This window comes from Rattus norvegicus, chromosome 19 (assembly GCF_021556685.1).
Source record: "Rattus norvegicus strain SHRSP/BbbUtx chromosome 19, alternate assembly SHRSP_T2T, whole genome shotgun sequence".
NCBI classification, from domain to species: Eukaryota; Metazoa; Chordata; class Mammalia; order Rodentia; family Muridae; genus Rattus; species Rattus norvegicus.
Window position 1 is genome coordinate 53,352,917 of NC_141552.1, and position 18,798 is coordinate 53,371,714.

The following is an 18,798-nucleotide window of genomic DNA, read 5'->3' on the forward strand; positions in this document are numbered from 1 at the left end:
ATTGAGTGCACTGTGTTTATGACAGCTGAACTCTGGGAGCTCGGCTACTACGTGACTTATGTGAAAGTCCTCCAGGTTATGGAAAAATCCATCCTATCTCTCCCACTCAGAAAACTAATGTGGATATGTCTTTGCTTTAAAGGGGGCGGGGTCGATGAAACCTTTCATCTCACAGTGTGTTACTTTTTCTTTACTATAACAAATGCCTGGGATAAATCATCTTAAAATGTAGAAAGGTTCTTTGTTGTTGACCAAGGGGTTTGGAGGTCCATCTGTCCACGACAGACTGACTTTATTGCTCTAGTCTTCAGTGATAAAGTTCAGGAGTGTGTGACGAAATTCTCACCTTATTTATTGAACACTACCACAGTAAACCAGGGTTTGTTTTTTGGTTCTTTTTCAGAAAAGGTTTCTCACCCCCAAGAAGTATTTAATCAGTTGAGATGTGGCCCCCAGTCCCTCCCCTGAACTCGACCTCAGCAGTGTGAACCACGAAACAGTGCAGTTGGAGCCTGCTGAGGTCTATTCACAGATGAAATTTTGGAACTGTGTTTTGTTTGCCTGAGCATAAATACACCCAAGCATACTATGGATGCTTTTAGGTACAGGCTTTTGTTCCTACAAGGAAGTAGTCATTTGCTGGGTAATTAACCATCTGTACTTTATTCTGAGGGTGCAGCTGGTTAATGATGCCCAGTGCCCCGGGGCAGGTTCAGCTGCTGATCTGTACAGGAACTGTACTCACAACAAAGGACAGTGACCTTTAACAATGAGCCTTTACATTTAACCAGGGCCCCCGGGGATCACCACACACAAGGCTTCATTTTGTTTTGATCTGAGGTGAGATTCAGATGTGAGCAGTGGGATTCCTATTTGGGTAGAGCGGTTTCTAGAGAACCGTAGGACAGGACAGTGATTATCAGTCGAGAACAAAGGACTACCTGCCCACTCTACATTGTTACGGAGTCTCACCTTGGAAAGTGGTTATAGGTGTGGGTAGCCCTGGACTTACTTGATGACAGCCTGGAGCAACACTTCAAATGGGGTCAGTTTGTGTGTCCCACCAAGTTTCATGGCACTTCCGGGAACTTTTGCTATTTTTCTTGTAACTTGTTAGGATTGAGAGGTTAACAGCAGAATATTGGCAAGGAGAACTCTCAGGTTTAGCACAGATCAAATTAACAGCCAGCACTGATCCATAGATAGCAAGTATCATTTAACTGGGAACTCACAAGAACCTGCAAATTGTACCTACTGCATCCTTTAATCTTTAAGCCCTCTTAAATCTTTAAGCTGCGTTTGGTTCTGGTGCAGTTCTGCCCCACTGTGCTCTTGGGGAAAACATCTTACCTGCCCATGGAGTCTGGACTCCAGCTCTTCCTAAACTAGTAAACCAGGGACCTACTTTAGACATAATGAATAACCATCTGGGGTAGGAGTGGGGGCTCTTGAAGTAAGGCCACCTTAGGACAAAGTAAGTTACGTAATTTTAAGGATGTGTTCTAAGTTCTGCAAAAGGTTTAATTTTAATATGAATTCTCTTTAGAATTTCACTTGTGAAATAAAACATACATGTGAACATATGAAACATATATAGATACAGACATACACATGTATGGATACATATATGCATGCATGTACATGCATAACTTGACAACAATCAAGAAGGGCTCAAAGGTACAATCTTCACCTCGGCCAAAATTAAGTTGATACTATCCCAGAAATATGTTTTTAGAAATGATTTATTTATTTTAATGTGTACCACGTGCATGCAGTTCCCATTGAGGTCAAAAGAGGGAATCGTTTCCCCCAGACCTGGAGTTGCAGGTGGTTGTAACGTGCCCAATGTGGATGTTGGAAACCAAACTGAGGTCCTCTGGGAAAGCGGCAAGCGCCCTTGACCACTGAATTAGTTACTTTTTTATTGCTGTAATAAAACACCATGACTGAGGCAACTAACAAAAGAAAAGTGTGTAATTGGGTTTACAGTTTTGGATAATGAGGGAGTCCCAGACAGAGTGGAGCTGTGCTGGCAGTCAGCTGGAAGAAGAGAGCTCACATCTCTCCAGCACTAAGCAAAGAGAGCTGACTGGGAATGGCACAAGTCTTTCAAAAACCTATAAGCCTGCCCCCAGTGACACACCTCCTCCATCAAGGCCACACCTTCCCGTCCTTCCCAAACAGTTCTACCAACTGGCAGACACATATTAAATCATAAGAGTCTATGAGGGCTGTTCTTATCGAAACCACAACAGTCACTATGGTCGCAGCTGTCTCTCCAACCTGGGCATTCCAGAAACACTTCCCTCTCTTTCCCTCACCTCAGAGATCACTGCCATCCTGACCCAAGTGTCTGTTGGTGTTGATTTCTCTTACAGCTTTACTCTATTGTATACAGTCCTGAAAACAGGGTTCCATTTTCCCTCCCCTTGAGCATTATGTAAACTGAATCACTGTCTGTATGCATATTTTTGGTTGATTCTTCTTTTTCTCGACTTCATTTAAATGCCCGCATTTGTTGATCAGCTGCATCTCCTCTGTGGATGAATATGGTCCAGGAGCACCGCACATTGTTCTGTGTATTGCCATGAAGACACAGGCTGTTCCCAATACATCAGTATAAAAAGAGCACCATGGCAGGCAGATCTGTTCAGCGTCTGTAGCATATACATATATGTCACTGGATTATGGACCAGAGCAAAAGTCCTGGATCATAAACCCTTAGGTTTACTAACTAATAAAAAGCTAGTTTTGGACATGGTCTCATTCAGGTGCAGTCCCGCCAGCAAGTATTTAGTACCTTTTACTGTAACACAGAGGATCAATATTCACAATCACCAGACTCAAATTATGCCTATCCTGTGGTTGTATACTACCTTGTGATTCTTACTCATTTTTCTGATTGTGTGATTAAATCATTTATTATATATTATATATTATTATTATTATTATTATTATTATAGATGTGCTTTTCCTGATGACTGATAACGTCGAACATATTTCATATATTTATCAGTCACTCTGGTCTTTTGCTTGCCTTTCCCTCCATAGGATTATATTTTAAAATGCTCTCTTATGGGAGCTCTCTCAGCATTCTGGACCTGAGGGAGGTCGTGTTGCTACGTGTTGCGAACACTTCCCATTTGACAAAGCCTAACCTCCCATCTTTTGTGCCGTCTTTCGATAAGATGTGATTTAAGCAGTAATTCAGAGTGGAAAGCCACAGAGCTATGTAGCTGTTCCCTGGTTGTGCTTCCTATGTTTCATGTTTGGTGCTTCTCATTCTTTTTTTTTTTTTTTTTTTTTGCTTTTTTCTTTTTTCGGAGCTGGGGACCGAACCCAGGGCCTTGCGCTTGCTAGGCAAGCGCTCTACCACTGAGCTAAATCCCCAACCCCGGTGCTTCTCATTCTTAATGAAGAACTCCTTCCAGGTCGCCTTCTGAACAGTTTCCATGTGGCCTTACGTCTTTAAAGTTTTGTTCTACTGGGAGTTCCATGTCCGGTGTAAGGGTTTTTTGAAACCCTGTCTCAAAAAAACAAGACGGGATGTAACTGTCTCGAACACCGCTGACATTAGCTTCTGGCCTCCTTAAGCTTGCGTGTGCGCATGCACACACTCACGCCCCACACACTCACGCCCACACCCCTAAGGGCTTCCATCAGTCTGGTGGGAGTGTGTTGTGATGCTTGTAAGAACTGCTAGTTTGGGCTGGAGAGATGGCTCAGTGGTTAAGAGCACTGAAAGCTCTTCCAGAGGTCCTGAGTTCAACTCCCAGCAACCACATGGTGGCCCACAACCATCTGTAATGGGATCCGATGATCTCTTCTGGTGCGTCTGAAGAGAATGGCAATGTACTCATATACATAAAATAAACAAATCTTTAAAAAAATCATCAAAGAAAGAAAGAAAAAAGAACTGCCAGTTCTTAGGTATTTCATCTAGAATTTTTCTATATAAAACGACTTTTTCTCATTTGTTATGTGGCTCCTATGAAATATATGCCAACAGGACGACAATAATGAGCCCCAACTCCTGTCTGTCTTTGTCTTTCTTGCACACACATCCGAGCTTAGTTCCTTTGTGAATCTGCATCTGTGAATGTTTGAGATCCCCACTTTTGGCCAAGAGAACAATGTTGAAGTCAAGTTGACTTCAGTGCCACTTTGAGTGGTTTCCGTCGTTGCGGTTTTCTAAGTTTATTTTTATATATGTCTGAAGATGCCAACAGAGACCAGAAGAGATCCTTGGATCCCCTGAAGCTGTAGTTACAGGGTGGTTTTGAGCCCCGCAGTGTGGGTGCTGAGAACTGAACTTTGACCTTCTGCACGAGCAATGTCTGATTTTAATTACTGAGCCATCTCTCTGCAGCTCCTGCAATCTTTAAAAGTTAAAATATAATTATATCATTTCCTCTCTCCTCCTGCCTCTACTCACTCTCATGTCCTCTCTTTCATTCCCTGTTTCTTTAATAATTATCATTAAAGTTATGTGTGTTACACGTAAATGCACACTACCGAGTCCCCTCCTGTCCTTTGTATTTACGTCTCCAGGGCTGACCACTGGTATTGGATAACCTGTTAGGTTATCCAATCCTTGGGGAGGATTGAGTTCCCCTCCCCCAGCAGGTTCCTCTACAGCTCTTCGCATAGGGGTGGGGGACCCCTGAGTGCTCCCCTCCTGTGTTAGCATGTCCATGACTGTTGTCATTGTTCAGGACTTATTTAGGAAGTGTCCTAGTTGGCTTTGTGTTAACTTGACACAAGCTAGAGTTAGTCATCTGAGAGGAAGGAGCCACAGTAGAGAAAATGCCTCCATAAATTTAGTCTGGAGGAAAGCCTATGGTGGAAACACTCTCAATTAGTGATCGATCGATGGGGAGGGATAGGCTATAGGGCAGGTGGTGCCACCCTTGGGCAGGTGGTCCTGGATTCTATGAGGAAGCACACTGGGCAAGCCATGAGAGCAAGCTAATAAGCAGCACCCCTCCATGGTCTGCATCAGTTCCTGCCTCCAGGTTCCTGGCCTGCCCTGAGTTCCTTTGGTGATGAACTGTGATGGGAAACGTGAAATGAAACAAATCCCCTCCCCTCCAAGTTGCTTTTGGACATGATATTTCATCATAGCATTAGAGACGATAACCAAGACAGGCAGTGATGATATTTTATGCCCCTGCCTCACCCCCATTCTCTATAGCTCCAGGTGGTCTTTTGACTTTCAGTCAGGAGTAAATGTGTTAGTCATAGCTTATTGATTTCTTGATCCAGGCATGGTTTTACAATATGTGTTCATGTCTGATGGGGCAGGACTCCCTACACTCTTCTCTTGAATTCCCCCAGAGACAGGGCCTGAGTCTAGAACCTTATAGTTGATATTTTACTTTTTGGTTAACAATCGTAAGGGATAGAAACCAGGCTGAAATGTGAGTTAGGGAAGAAAATAAAACCAGTTTCACAATGTGTTGTCAAGGGGCTACCATGGTAGGCGGCAGAATGGTCTCACAGAGGTCATCTGAGGGGTCTGTTACAAGGCGCCTGGAGATTGTTGGCCTGGAGGCTGAAAGAATGGGAGCTCTGTGCATCAATGTCTCTCTGTCACTGTCTGTCGCCTTTCACACTTCCCAGCTGTGCTGGTGTGAGGGCTACTCAACTAGGGTCAGAGAGCTAATGATCTTCCAGGAATGACGTGCTCATTCAAGCCCCACCATCTCCCTCTATTTCTTCCTTCCTCACGGGTTTTTCATTTAAGATCACTTCCTTCTGTTAGACTTTTCTTCAGTGAGAGGCTGCTAGGGTGAGACTTCCTAGACCTGCTGCTTCAAACTGTCTTTAATTTGCCCTTGTTTTGAAAAGACTTTTTCTTTTTTGTCTTTTTCTTTTTTAAACTGTCCGTTTGGAGGCAATCTGTGTTGTTTTTGTTTTTGTTTTTGTTTTTTTCAAGATTTAGTTTCATTCTCTCTCTCTCTCTCTCTCTCTCTCTTTCTGTGTGTGTGTGTGTGTGTGTGTGTGTGTGTGTGTGTGTGTGTGCTCGCATGTACGCATGTGTGTGTTCCTGGATAATCAAGTGCCCCAAGGGCACACATTGCTGTAATGCTTCAGTACTTTGTCTCCTTCTCTGGTGCTTTTTCCTTGGGGTCTGGTCTGGCAATTGCTTTCCTGTCCTGACAGCTCTTTAATGCTTTGGGGTGATGAGGATTTTCATTGGGAGCATTTGATTGTGTTCATGTGGATGGTTGAGTCAGCTAATGGATTACATACATTACTGGGAATCAAAGTTCCCTTTAAATTCAAGGTATCCTATTATTGTTCTTGCTAGGGACGTAGGGTGGATACAAACATTTTTCACGCTTTCCAATTGGGATCAATCTAGCCAAACCCCATGAAGGAACCACAATAAGGATTTCTTAGTCAGTATTCACTAGTCTAATAACAGAGAGAAGAAAAATGGCCCCGTTGCTTGCCAGACGACTTGAGTACAGTGTTATAGCGTGTAACAAATCTCTGTCACTGGTTTTCATTACTGAACTCCGCTGTGACAGCCATCCAATATGAATTAAAAGAATTGCATTTGACATTTTAATAAAAGGTAGAAATGCTACATTTACCAAGTAGCTTCTAGCGAGGATGTACCCGCCAGAGACGAGCAGAAGGCACTCAGTAGAGAAGGGTCAGATGCGTTTGCCGTTCACATGCTTCTGGGAATTGTGACAGAGAGTTCCACTGGCTGGGGAGGGCCGATGAAAGCACCACTCTCTCTCTCTGCTGATCTCAGTGGGAGCCATAGGCACGGTCAAGGAGTGGATCTGAGTTTGCTCTTCTGTGCAAACACGGTGCAAGGAATTCCGATTGTCAGACATTTTGTGGGACTAGGACAAGATCACTTTTTAATAATGTTCTCGGGTTGAGCCGCGAATTCTTTGAGAAAAACATATGTAAAATGTATGAGCTTCCTTATGTTTAGGATCTGGAAACGAACCATTTCTCTCTTGATTTACAAATACCATGAACTTAAACTCAACCAACCAAAGACCGGAAATCTTTGGACCCTTGTCACCTTCTGCAAGCAGAAGCTGGTTACATTCAGATGTGGGCTTCATAAAAACAGAAGAATTCTTGTGTAGGATTAACAGCTCTGGGTCATGTAGTGCAGATACTTAGTTTCTCCCAAGTTCTAGGTTTCCAGTCATTGTAAGATGCACCTGGCGCCCTTCACACAGGCTGATTGATCTTGGAATTGCATATAGTTCCAATGAGGTATAAAACTTATTCTCTCCTAATTGATAACCATCTTCAACTTGCTTGGAAAGAGCAGTTCAGGGTCTTCCTCTGGACTAGCAGTTCATCACTTTGGGTGTGATGGCTGGCATGTTAGCTCAGGAAAAGACCCTGTGTCAGAAAGTTCGGTGAAGAGCTGAGGAGGAAGACACCCAATGTCCTTTAGCCTCTCTGTGCACAAATGTGCATGCACACATTTGCACACGAGTAAGTGCATATGCACTCTCCCAACAAAATCCCTAAAAGTTGCTAAACAGTATTTCAACTGAGAATGCAATTTTGAATCCAAGCGAAATAGAGTAAAGGAAATTATTGTAAACTCATTTCAGCATAAGAAAAGATGTTTTCCCTCAGGTTACAACTCAAATTAATCTCCACATGATGTAAGAAGAGAACTGGTTCCTCCAAGTTGTCTTCTGAATACCACATGTGATATACATGTATGCAGGCATACATGCACAGACAATCAATCAATCAATCAATCAATCAATCAAGGTAATAAACTAAGAAATAGTTATTGCTAACCTAGCAGATGATAGTCTTTGTATCTGCTGTTGATAGTAAGATATGAAGAAGCTAGCCTTGGTTTAATATTTGGATACCAAGAATTTTGAGTGTCAGGGAATGGTAGTTTCAATATGTCTTCTTCGTGACAGATTTTATTTCCAATAAAAATGGTGTAGATTGCCCAATATTCGCAAGACACTTAAAGAATAGGTGGGCAGTGTGTGTGTGACTGTGCCCTTGTATGGAAACTGGCTTACATGCATGCTCTGACCTGACAGCTCATTTCCTGGATGTATATACTCTGCTTGTCTTTGTGGAGAGATGTTTACAAAAATGTGTATGGCTTTATAATCTGTTGTGTTGGAAACCAACTAAATGCTAATCAGTGGTAGAATGCACGGACAAATTATGGTGGACAATTACATGTAACCTACAGACTAACTGCATCCAGTACATACACACACACACACACACACACACACACACACACACACATTAGGTATAGAGGCTAGACACAGACAGGGAAGAATGCACACTGGGCAATTCCTTAAGTACCAGGCTTGACTATTGTGCTCAGGGACAGATGCTTAAATCACGGGAGAGCAGACACCACAAGGGCAAGGTTTCCTGCGGTCGATAGAAAGAGCTCAGCATAGAGAAGAGGCACTCCGCGTTTTGTTTCTTGCTTTGAGTGGCTATCATTCAGTCCCAACCCCTGTAATGTAATAATTCACTGGGTTGTGCATTTGTGAGATGCTTTTCTTTTTAATAATTGTTTTGTTTATGCCTTTAAAATTTCATACAGTTTAATTCCTATTTATTTTCTGTACATGCCATATATGTATACAATGTCCATTGATGATATCTACCCTTCTCTACCTCAAACCCCATCACATCTGCCTCCAAACTGCAAGCCCTCATTGATTTATACCCATGGAGTCCAACCAGTGCTGCCCATATGTGTACGAGTTCATCCACTGAGGGGTAGAGAACCTACCAGTGGCCACACCCCACATGGACAGTGGCCCTTCCATCCCTAGCTGCAGTCAGCTTCCCGTAGCTCCTCACTGAGGGCTGGGGCTTTGAAAGCCCTCTTCCACGTAGGCTGGGATCGTTAACCTTCATTATCTTATGCAGGGAACTGGAGCTGCTGTGAGTTCGTGTGTGCACTAGTCATGTTATATCCAGACAGCATTTCACAGAGCTCTTCCCCACCCCTAGTTCTTACATTCTTCCCACTCTCTTCTCAACAAAGTTTCCTTGAGCCCTGGGGTGAAGACAGGGGTTGATATAGATGGCCCATCAATGGCTGAACACCCATTGCTCATTATTTTTGACCTTTTGAACTGAAACACGTGTCTGCATTAATCGTTAACATTGTAATAAGAAATGATTCATGGATATAAACGAATATTTAGAAGGCAGTTTGGCAATATGCCCATTTTGAAGAGCAGCATTAATGTGTCCTTTTCTAGGGCCGATGACTTCTGTAGTGTTGGGTTTGGGCCATGTTTACAGTACAGGCAAGTATTCCCTCCTGGAGAGCAGACATAGGGAACTATGATGTCCCAAAATTTGGCCCCTGCAAACGGAAAGTCTAAGAAGGTGTGCCTTGGAAGCTGAATACTGGGTATCCAATGGAATTGATTCCAGTATACATTTGAAAGTCTGAAAGCCAAAATTATCAGTGGCAAGAGAGGATTGGTGTGCCAGGTCAGATATACAGCCTGAAGGGGCAGGTAGGTTCTTTCTCCCCAAGATTTTTACTCAACTTAAGCCCCCAGTGCGTTAGGCTTGGTGCTGCTCCCTTCCCGGGTGCTAGGATTACAGGTACTCACCGCCATGCCGGGGTTTTACACAGCTGCTGGGACCGAAGCACAGATCCTCGTAATCATGCTACAGGTATGGACTGAGCCATCTGCCCAACGCTAGAACTGGATTTCTTATCATCATGGTATTAACCATTAAATTATATGCATACAATGAAAGTGGCAGGATGAAACAGACTACCTTGTACCGTTAATTTAATAAAAGACAAAATTTTTAAGTGATATAAATGGGCTCACAAAGCACAGGAAGCTCGTTTGGCAGCTTCCTTTCTGTCTTCCTGTAGTTAAGTTCTTCCTATGTGACTTTTAGTTTGCTGTTTGACTTTCCCACTGTGTCAGGTCTAGAAGCTTGTACAGTTTGAACAAGTTTTCAACACTCGATATTGTCCTATAAAAAGGCAGTTCTTCTCTGTACTTTGGCCTTGGAAAAGTTACTTTTTCTTGTATATCTGAATGTCACTTTTCTCCCACGCGGGTCAAATAGGATTCCTTCTGAAAATTCTCTCTTTGATCCACCTGAGATGCGAGAAGTCACACATCCCATGGAGACACGTTGTTTTCAAGAAATATTTCAAGGGGAGGAGAGCAGAGGCCAACATGAAACTGGTAACATGTGAAATAATCCAATTTTAAAGAGATCAAAGCAGTTTTAGAGATGGTAGAATAGCAGGAGATGGAGCAGGATTATAAAGTGAAAATTAATCTTTCCACTCAGTGAGTACCCAGAGAACCCCCAACTCACCACAAAAGTCGTGTTGTATGGACTTCGGTATTGTCCACATGACACTTTCCTGGTAACAGTATTCAGCATCACATCCCCCGTGGAATAACCCCCTCCCCCACTCCTGTAGAAGCAGAGGCTGAAGATGTGTGAGCTCGCATCAGCTCTCACATTTACGTCCAACAAGCAAGACCAGTTGAAGAGGATTTTCTTCTCTTTAGATTTTCTTCTTGTTGTTTTGGTTTTAGCCAAACTATATAACAATGGTAGGCTCAATATGCCGGGTTCTGAGAAAAGAGGACTTTACAAATTCTATCGCGTTTAATCCTTTTAATAATTACCTCAGGTGGACAGGTCATTTCCAAAATGGTGCTCATTTACCGTGAATCCTGATATTTATGTACAAATGTGACCTTCCCCACAGTGAAATTGTGTCATCTGCGTGGCCAGTGGATGTGTAAATGATTGTGTAATGTTTGGATTGAAAACGGCATCGTATTTATACTTCTATGTGACCACCTACATTGCTTGCTTTGGTTCTAGCCAGTCGCTATGCTTTGGGGGACCTTCAAGCAGTCCCAATGACAGGTCTATGAAAGATGAGGTTGCAGCCTTGTACTGATAGCCAGGCCTGACTTTCTAGCCGTATAAGTGAGCCATCTTGGATTTTCCAACCTTTGTGAAGCCTTCTGATTATGCAACCTCAGACTTGTGCTTGACTACAACCTCACAAGAGAACCCACGTCAAAATCACCCAGCCAAACTCCTACAAAACCTTTTAGGTCACTGAGACTTGGCCATCAATGATAAACCCAGTTAAGAGTCAAGTCAGCAGTACTGTTTTGTCCTGTGTTTGGGAGCAGTCTGTTATGTGGCAGCTGGTAGCTACCAGAGTAGACTCTGTTGTCATTGTCATCACCAGGGTCCAAGGAGAGTACCTGCCAAGTTTAAGGACTCTGGAACCTTTGGGCCTAGTGGAAATGAGATTTTATCAGGAATTTGGTTTATCATTGCTAACAGTCTGTTTTTCTGAAAAGAAAAAAAAATAACTGGGGAAAAGCCTTTTGTCAATCAAATCTTCTGTTAAAATGTGTTAAAAGGGCGTGGGCTAGTGAAATATAATATGAATGTGAAATGCAGTGCCTGACACCAAAGATGTTCAAATTTGTTTACACGTCATATATTTCTCACTAGCTGGAAGGGATATTTTAACATTTCTGAGATTTAATTTGGGAGCAAATTTACCATTCTCCGTTTCTCTTTTTCTGAGAAGACGCGGGGTTTGGAAATGAAGGATGGTAAAGGGAAGGCAGAAGGCAGAGTAGTCAGAGAGATGACGGATGGGGGCGTGTTGTGGGGCTCATGATGGTTATTAATGTGACAAGCACACAGTTGTGTAGCATCTGGAGACATTCACCAATTTAATAACACACATTATGAAGTTCTGTTTTCCCAGGCAGCCATCCACTCTGATATTGAACTCTTATAGACTCGACTCTATCTTGAGTTCCTAGGAGTGAAGAGAATGTAATACCCTATAAAAAATGAATTTTGTGCTTAAGAGCATCTACTCTAAACCATCACAAAAAAAAATGGAATTCAGTGGCACAAGTATATGAAGAGCTCCGTGGAAAACCCCAAGTCCTGGTTCCTAAGGGTTGGTTGGGAATTTGCCTACCTCTGCCTTATTCTCTGAAAAGAAGCTGTTAAGTCACAGAAAGTGAGCACTTATTCAACCTGAACTCTATTAGGTAGAAATACTAGAAGTCAAAAGTAGACATTTACGAAAGACAAAGCAAAAGGTTGAAATGTTTACTCCTAGAGATGTCTAAGCCTCAGGAAAATTCTTTGAGTGACTGCAATTTTATACCCATCCAGTTGGACAGTTTTCTACTGAACCCCTTCCAAGTGCCAGTGTTATGTGGTCCTCATAGTCAAGGAGCATATATTCCAGAGCCATAGACACGTCCATAAGCAGATAAATTCAATGTAGCGCAGTTAATAATTTGATTTAGTGCCCGCAGTAATCAAGGTATATGCAGAGCAGATTAATCTGCATTCTTTAAATTGACCAAGGAAAGACTTTCTTCCCAAGATCTTTGGAGGTAGCTTTTATAGGATAATTTGAAGTTTTCTAGCTAGATGGAAATATGGCTATGAAAGGAAATAATTGATCCGATATAAAGGTATTCTGCTGGTTAGTCACCACCATCAACCTGACTGGATTTAGATTCCCCTAGGAGGCACACTCTGGGCATGTTTATGAAGATTCTCTGAGAGAGAATTCACGGAAGAGAGAAGACCTACTTTTTTTTTTTTTTATTAACTTGAGTATTTCTTATATACATTTCGAGTGTTATTCCCTTTCCCGGTTTCCGGGCAAACATCCCCCTCCCCCCTCCCCTTCCTTATGGGTGTTCCCCTCCCAACCCTCCCCCCATTGCCGCCCTCCCCCCATAGACTAGTTCACTGGGGGTTCAGTCGTAGCAGGACCCAGGGCTTCCCCTTCCACTGGTGCTCTTACTAGGATATTCATTGCTACCTATGGGGTCAGAGTCCAGGGTCAGTCCATGTATAGTCTTTAGGTAGTGGCTTAGTCCCTGGAAGCTCTGGTTGCTTGGCATTGTTGTACTTTTGGGGTCTCGAGCTCCTTCAAGCTCTTCCAGTTCTTTCTCTGATTCCTTCAATAGGGGACCTATTCTCAGTTCAGTGGTTTGCTGCTGGCATTTGCCTCTGTATTTGCTGTATTCTGGCTGTGTCTCTCAGGAGCGATCTACATCCGGCTCCTGTCGGTCTGCACTTCTTTGCTTCATCCATCTTGTCTAATTGGGTGGCTGTATATGTATGGGCCAAATGTGGGGCAGGCTCTGAATGGGTGTTCCTTCAGTCTCTGTTTTAATCTTTGCCTCTCCCTTCCCTGCCAAGGGTATTCTTTTTCCTCATTTAAAGAAGGAGTGAAGCATTCACATTTTGATCATCCGTCTTGAGTTTCATTTGTTCTAGGGATCTAGGGTAATTCAAGCATTTGGGCTAATATCCACTTATCAATGAGTGCATACCATGTATGTCTTTCTGTGATTGGGTTAGCTCACTCAGGATGATATTTTCCAGTTCCAACCATTTGCCTACGAATTTCATAAACTCGTTGTTTTTGATAGCTGAGTAATATTCCATTGTGTAGATGTACCACATTTTCTGTATCCATTCCTCTGTTGAAGGGCATCTGGGTTCTTTCCATTTTCTGGCTATTATAAATAAGGCTGCGATGAACATAGTGGAGCACGTGTCTCTTTTATATGTTGAGGCATCTTTTGGGTAAAAAAAGAGAAGACCTACTTTTAGCGTGAGTTGTACAACTCCATGGGACGTGACCCTGGACGTGACCCTTCAAAAAAGAGAATCAAGGAGAAAAAGCAGGTAGATGCCCAAAGTCTGTCTCTGCTTTCTCAGCTGCTAACACAATATAAGCACCTATCTCACACTCTTGCAAGCACAGCTGCCCACACCTCCATGCCTTCCCAATCATGATGGACTGTCTCCCTTTAGACCATGAACCAAAATAAGGCTGCCTTCCTATACGTTGTTTCTTAGCAGGTTTTGGTAACAGCAACAGCAGGAGTAAATGACAAAAGAAACTAATATAAAAAGTACCAAGTCGTGATTAAAAAAAAAAAGTAACAATCTGTGATAAACCTGACACATGGTTCTCAGGCCTTTGGAACAGGTCTGTAAGAGGCCTGTGGAGAGTCTGGAGCTGTAGGCTATAGAAGCCCTGGAATGTGGGAGTGCAGATTAATAGGCCCTTGGGGAGGAGCTGAGAGGACCAGCATTCTGAGAGAAATGTGGTCATGCTGGCCCGGCTCATGGAGTTTCAGAGGGGACCAAGAATTTATTAGAAACCGTGCTAGAAAAATTTATGTAACATCCTGGCATAAAATATTTGGCTTTATTCTGCCCACGTCCTGAGATCTTTCTTGAGGCTGAATTCAAAAAGAGTAGATTGAGTTGTTCAGTGGAGATTTGCAGACAGCGGAACATCCAGACCGTGGTATGGTTACTCCTCACTGCTCATAGTCAGACCTACAGGGACCCAGCAGAAAGATATCAAAAATGTGCCATTTGGTGAAAAAAGGTACACGTATGAGTTTAAAGTTGTAAATAAGGTAGGTGGATAAAAAGCAGCTGTAATTTTTAAAGAGACCAGTGGCATTAAAGAGAACTTTGATGGCTGGGACAATAGGAAAGTTGCCTTGAAATGAAAGCCACATTTGTGAAAGCTCCCAACTTGTAAAAAGGAGGATTCATTGAAGGGATAGTCTGAATTGGAAATGCTGAGGAAGGGTTTCCCTGCTCAAATTCAACCACCCATGGAGCCATTTCCCCAGGTTCAGCCACCAAGGCAAACCAAAGCCACTTGTGTGCTAGAAAAGAGCTTGACTACACCTTGATCCAGCAGCAGCCTCTGTCGATGTCATGTGTGCGTTCTTTCATAGGCACGCAGCATGGGAGAGTTAGGATGTCATGCAGGCTTGCACCAAGGTCCCAGAAAGCCACTGCCACTCGGCAGCTGAGGGGAGCACAGAGAGGGGCATTTCCAGGAGAAAGGCTGAACTGGAGAGGAGGAATAACCCGTGGAGTCAAAACGATGCCACCACTGGCCTCAGATACCAGGCGCAGAGCAGGGTTTGGAGTTTGCTCTGTGGCATTTGTTTTTTCTATGGATCCAGCTTTTTCTTGCTGCTGCCTAATGCTCCTTTAGAATGGGAATGTTTACTCTGTGCCATGCCATTCTGTATTAGGATTATGTAACCTGTTTTCATTTGACCCACCCGTCTCTACCTGCACAGAACTGGGATTGTAGACATGGGCCATTGTGACTGTTACTTATTTGTTTGTTTAAATTTTTATGTGGTTTCTGGAGATTAAACTCAGGCCCCGATGCTTGTAGAGCACACTTAGTGACTGAGCCATCTCCCCATGTGCAATGGTTTGAGTAATTTTGGCTCCCACATGTCCATGTATTTGAATGTGTGGTCACCAGAGAGTGACACTCTTTGAAACTATTATAAGGATTAGGAGATGCTGTTGAAGGAAGTGTGTCACTGGGGGTGGGCTTTTAAAGTCTCTTTCTCCCCGCCCAGCCCCATCCATGGATCGTGATGTAGCTCTCAGCTACTGCTCCAGCACCTGCCTGTATGTGGCCATGTTCCCTGTCGTGATGACAATGAACTAAACCTATGAAACTGTAAGCCAGCCCTCATTTAAGTGCTTTCTTTTGTAAGAGCTGCCTTGGTCATCATGGTGTCTCTTCTAGCAATAGAACAGAACAGTGATTAAGCCATCATCCTTATTGCTATTTTTAATTATAAAAAAGGTTGAAAACATGCACATGCATGTTTTAAGAACAAACTTCAGTATTCACAACATTCCCCACTTTTATTTCATCTTTCTCTCTCACACACACACATGCACATACATGCACACACATGCACACACATACACACACAGAGAAAAGCATATATAGACACACTTTTTTCTAGAGTGTTTTAAAGTCAGTCTCAGACATGATTCCTGTTTACCTACAAACTTTTCCTAAAGATTGCTAATAGGTAATGACTTCCTTATAATCAGGTAGACTGCCCCATAATCTACCTAACATGGTTTAAAGCATATTTTAGGTTTGTTGACATACATAGTAAGCACGAATGCCAACAGGACCACTGAGCTTTGAGAATAGATAGGGTTTGATGGGATCGTAATTAGTTAAAGACAAAAACACTTAATTCATTAAACAGTGATGGTTCTTACCCTTTATTATTTATTTGAGGGCTCGTAAGCTCCCAAGGTCCGTCTTTGCACCTGGTTGGTTAAAGGCTTTCTGCGCTCTCTCTCTCTCTCTCTCTCTCTCTCTCTTCCTGCTTAAGCAGTTTACTTGACTAAATGTTTCTTGTTTCCCATAACTTTTCCTACATTCTGAATTTGGCTGATTGTATTCCTATAAGAGGTCTTGTCCATCCACCTGACTCCCACCCCCTTCCCGCTAGCTGCCTGGCTGTACAGTCTAGAAGCTTAGAACTAGGTCTGGGCTTTTGTTAACAGGAGCGTATCAGTGATGTTGTGGAGTACATGAAGCTGCATATCTACCTGCGTTTGAGTCTTTCACTGTTAAATTTGTCCCCAAGTCTTTGACACCATCCTGGCAGCCTTTGAGAGTCTCCTTGCATGGTAGGATAGAATGTTCTAGGTTCATCTCACAGTGTGGGCTCCCAACCTCAAATGAACCATTTCTCCTAGAAGCGATGGGTCCTTTTGGAGGCATTCAGTGGCATTTCACAATCTCAGTCTAAGGACTGTCATTTCTGCTGGTGTCCGTTGCTCCAGTGGGCAGCTTATTACAAAGAGAAAGCTTCCACAGGCTTTCAATTCAAAAGTGAGCCAATGGGCTCTCCAGGACTGAGGATTAACTCGAGGCTATAATATACGCTTAGCGTGCCCGCGCTCTTGGTCCTCAGCACTCAGAATATTTTTATACGGAGGATTTCTTCTATAAGAACTTTTTACAATTTGTTGTTTTCATGTTGAGACAACCTGGTTCCTAACAATGCTGACACAAAATACTTGTTTTTAACAATACCACTAACGATAATAAACAGACATTGGGTGGGTAGTAAAATTTCCATGCTGCCTTCTATGTTTTCCTGGCAAATCCCAAGAAAACAGAGCAATCCAAAGATAGTTCTAAGGTCAGCGGAGTTGTCTTCTCTTGAGTTTGTGACACCACCTTGATCTACAGAGAGGTTCATTTGCTTTTGGTTTGTTTTCCATTTTTAGAATCGATTCTCCTCTTTCTCACTGGTATGTAAAACATTTTCACGGCTCAGAAGTCCACAATGAGAGTATGTTCTGTGCAGTCTTCTCTCCTGTCTGCTGCACCATGATCCCCAAGGCTCTCTGTAGGTCACCAAGATCATGGTTTTGTATACAATCTCATATTTTAATATGTCATTCGGGCAGAGTCCTAGAATAGGGGTGCTGGACACATGTACACCATATACATAAAACCCAAGATATACGTACATATATAGTGTTGGTCCTATTAATAATATGATATATAATACATAAATGTACATGTTTGGAGCCATAACATTTAATTCTGTGGTGTATTTCATAGCGCCATTTTAAGTTCATTACTACAATTGTGTAAGCTGAAATGATAGGTTCGTTTCTTCCATGGAGTCATAATTCTTGCTTAATTCTTGTTCATTAATAAGAGGGTTTCGTTGTGACCTGGTTTGGCCTGGCGTTCTGTAATCCCAACTGGTCCCTCAGTCACGGTTCTCTCTTTGTCTCAACTCCCTATGAAATGGAACTGAAGGTGGGAACCAACACATCCAACGCATAATAGAAAGTTTTAAGTTTTTCCGAGACTTAACTTCTGGTTTTATCGCATTTCAACTGCAGCATTTACTATTAATAACATCTGTAGATTGTGGAGCCTCCCACCATTTTTATTCCCTAAATACATGATCATTTTTTTTGAGACTGTTTCCTTTGCCCTTGAAAGAGGATATTTTATATCGTTGAAATGTATCATTCGGTATGCATCCCCGAATCTAACAAATCATATTGTTCAAATCTGATGAATACCACTTATATTTTGCCCACTTAACATACCTTTTCCTGCAAGTGGAGTATTAAAAATCCATAATCTGTGCTTATATGTCTCTGTACATCTCCTGTGATTTCTGCTGCCATTGATATTTTTTGCGTTATTTCATAAATATCTATTACCATCTTCATTACCCTTTGTTTTTAAGTATAAAGCAAGTCTTTTAGCACTGTATGAGTTTCCTTTTTGTTTTATTTAGTCCTTTAAATAAATTCTACTCTTAAGGGAGAGATGTAATCCCTACTTCCAATAAACAATGGGTGTGTATAGTGTTAGATCTCACTACGGTATCTCTGATTTCTTTTATTGTTTCTGGTAATGCTACCTCTCAACACCAGAATGCTCCTCACTGACTAAAACCTGAAGGATGTCCAGGCTAGTGAAAGACACTCATGGGCCAATAAGAAGATATGAAAGGTTTATTATCTACACGACAGAGCTTCCTGAGAGAGCTGAGCAGACCGCAAGCCTTTATGCTTCAGTAGTTCCCTTTATAATAAATCCTTTATAATGTCTCTATATTTAGCCATGGCAACATAACTAAGTGCCCGTGTAGTAGTTTAAAACAGCGGTTATTTATTTTCCTCGCAGTTCCCATCTTGAGAATTTGAGTGGGCCACGCCCAGATGCCTCCTATCTGGGCCCCTCTCATACAGCTCCAGGCATGTGGCTACCTGGACTCAACTCTGTCTATAAACTGGTTTCAACTCATTGAGCATCTGCCAGTGGGCCTCAGGAGACCCATTTAAAGCACAGTCACACGGTGCTACAGATTCAGGCTCTTTACTGTTCGGTTTTCT

General features: G+C 42.5%; 1 protein-coding gene across 2 annotated transcripts in view; it reads left to right on the forward strand.

Annotated features, from left to right (window-relative positions):
* Hydin (Hydin, axonemal central pair apparatus protein) overlaps positions 1-18,798 on the forward strand; it is a 345,749-nt gene that overhangs the window by 9,389 nt on the left and 317,562 nt on the right.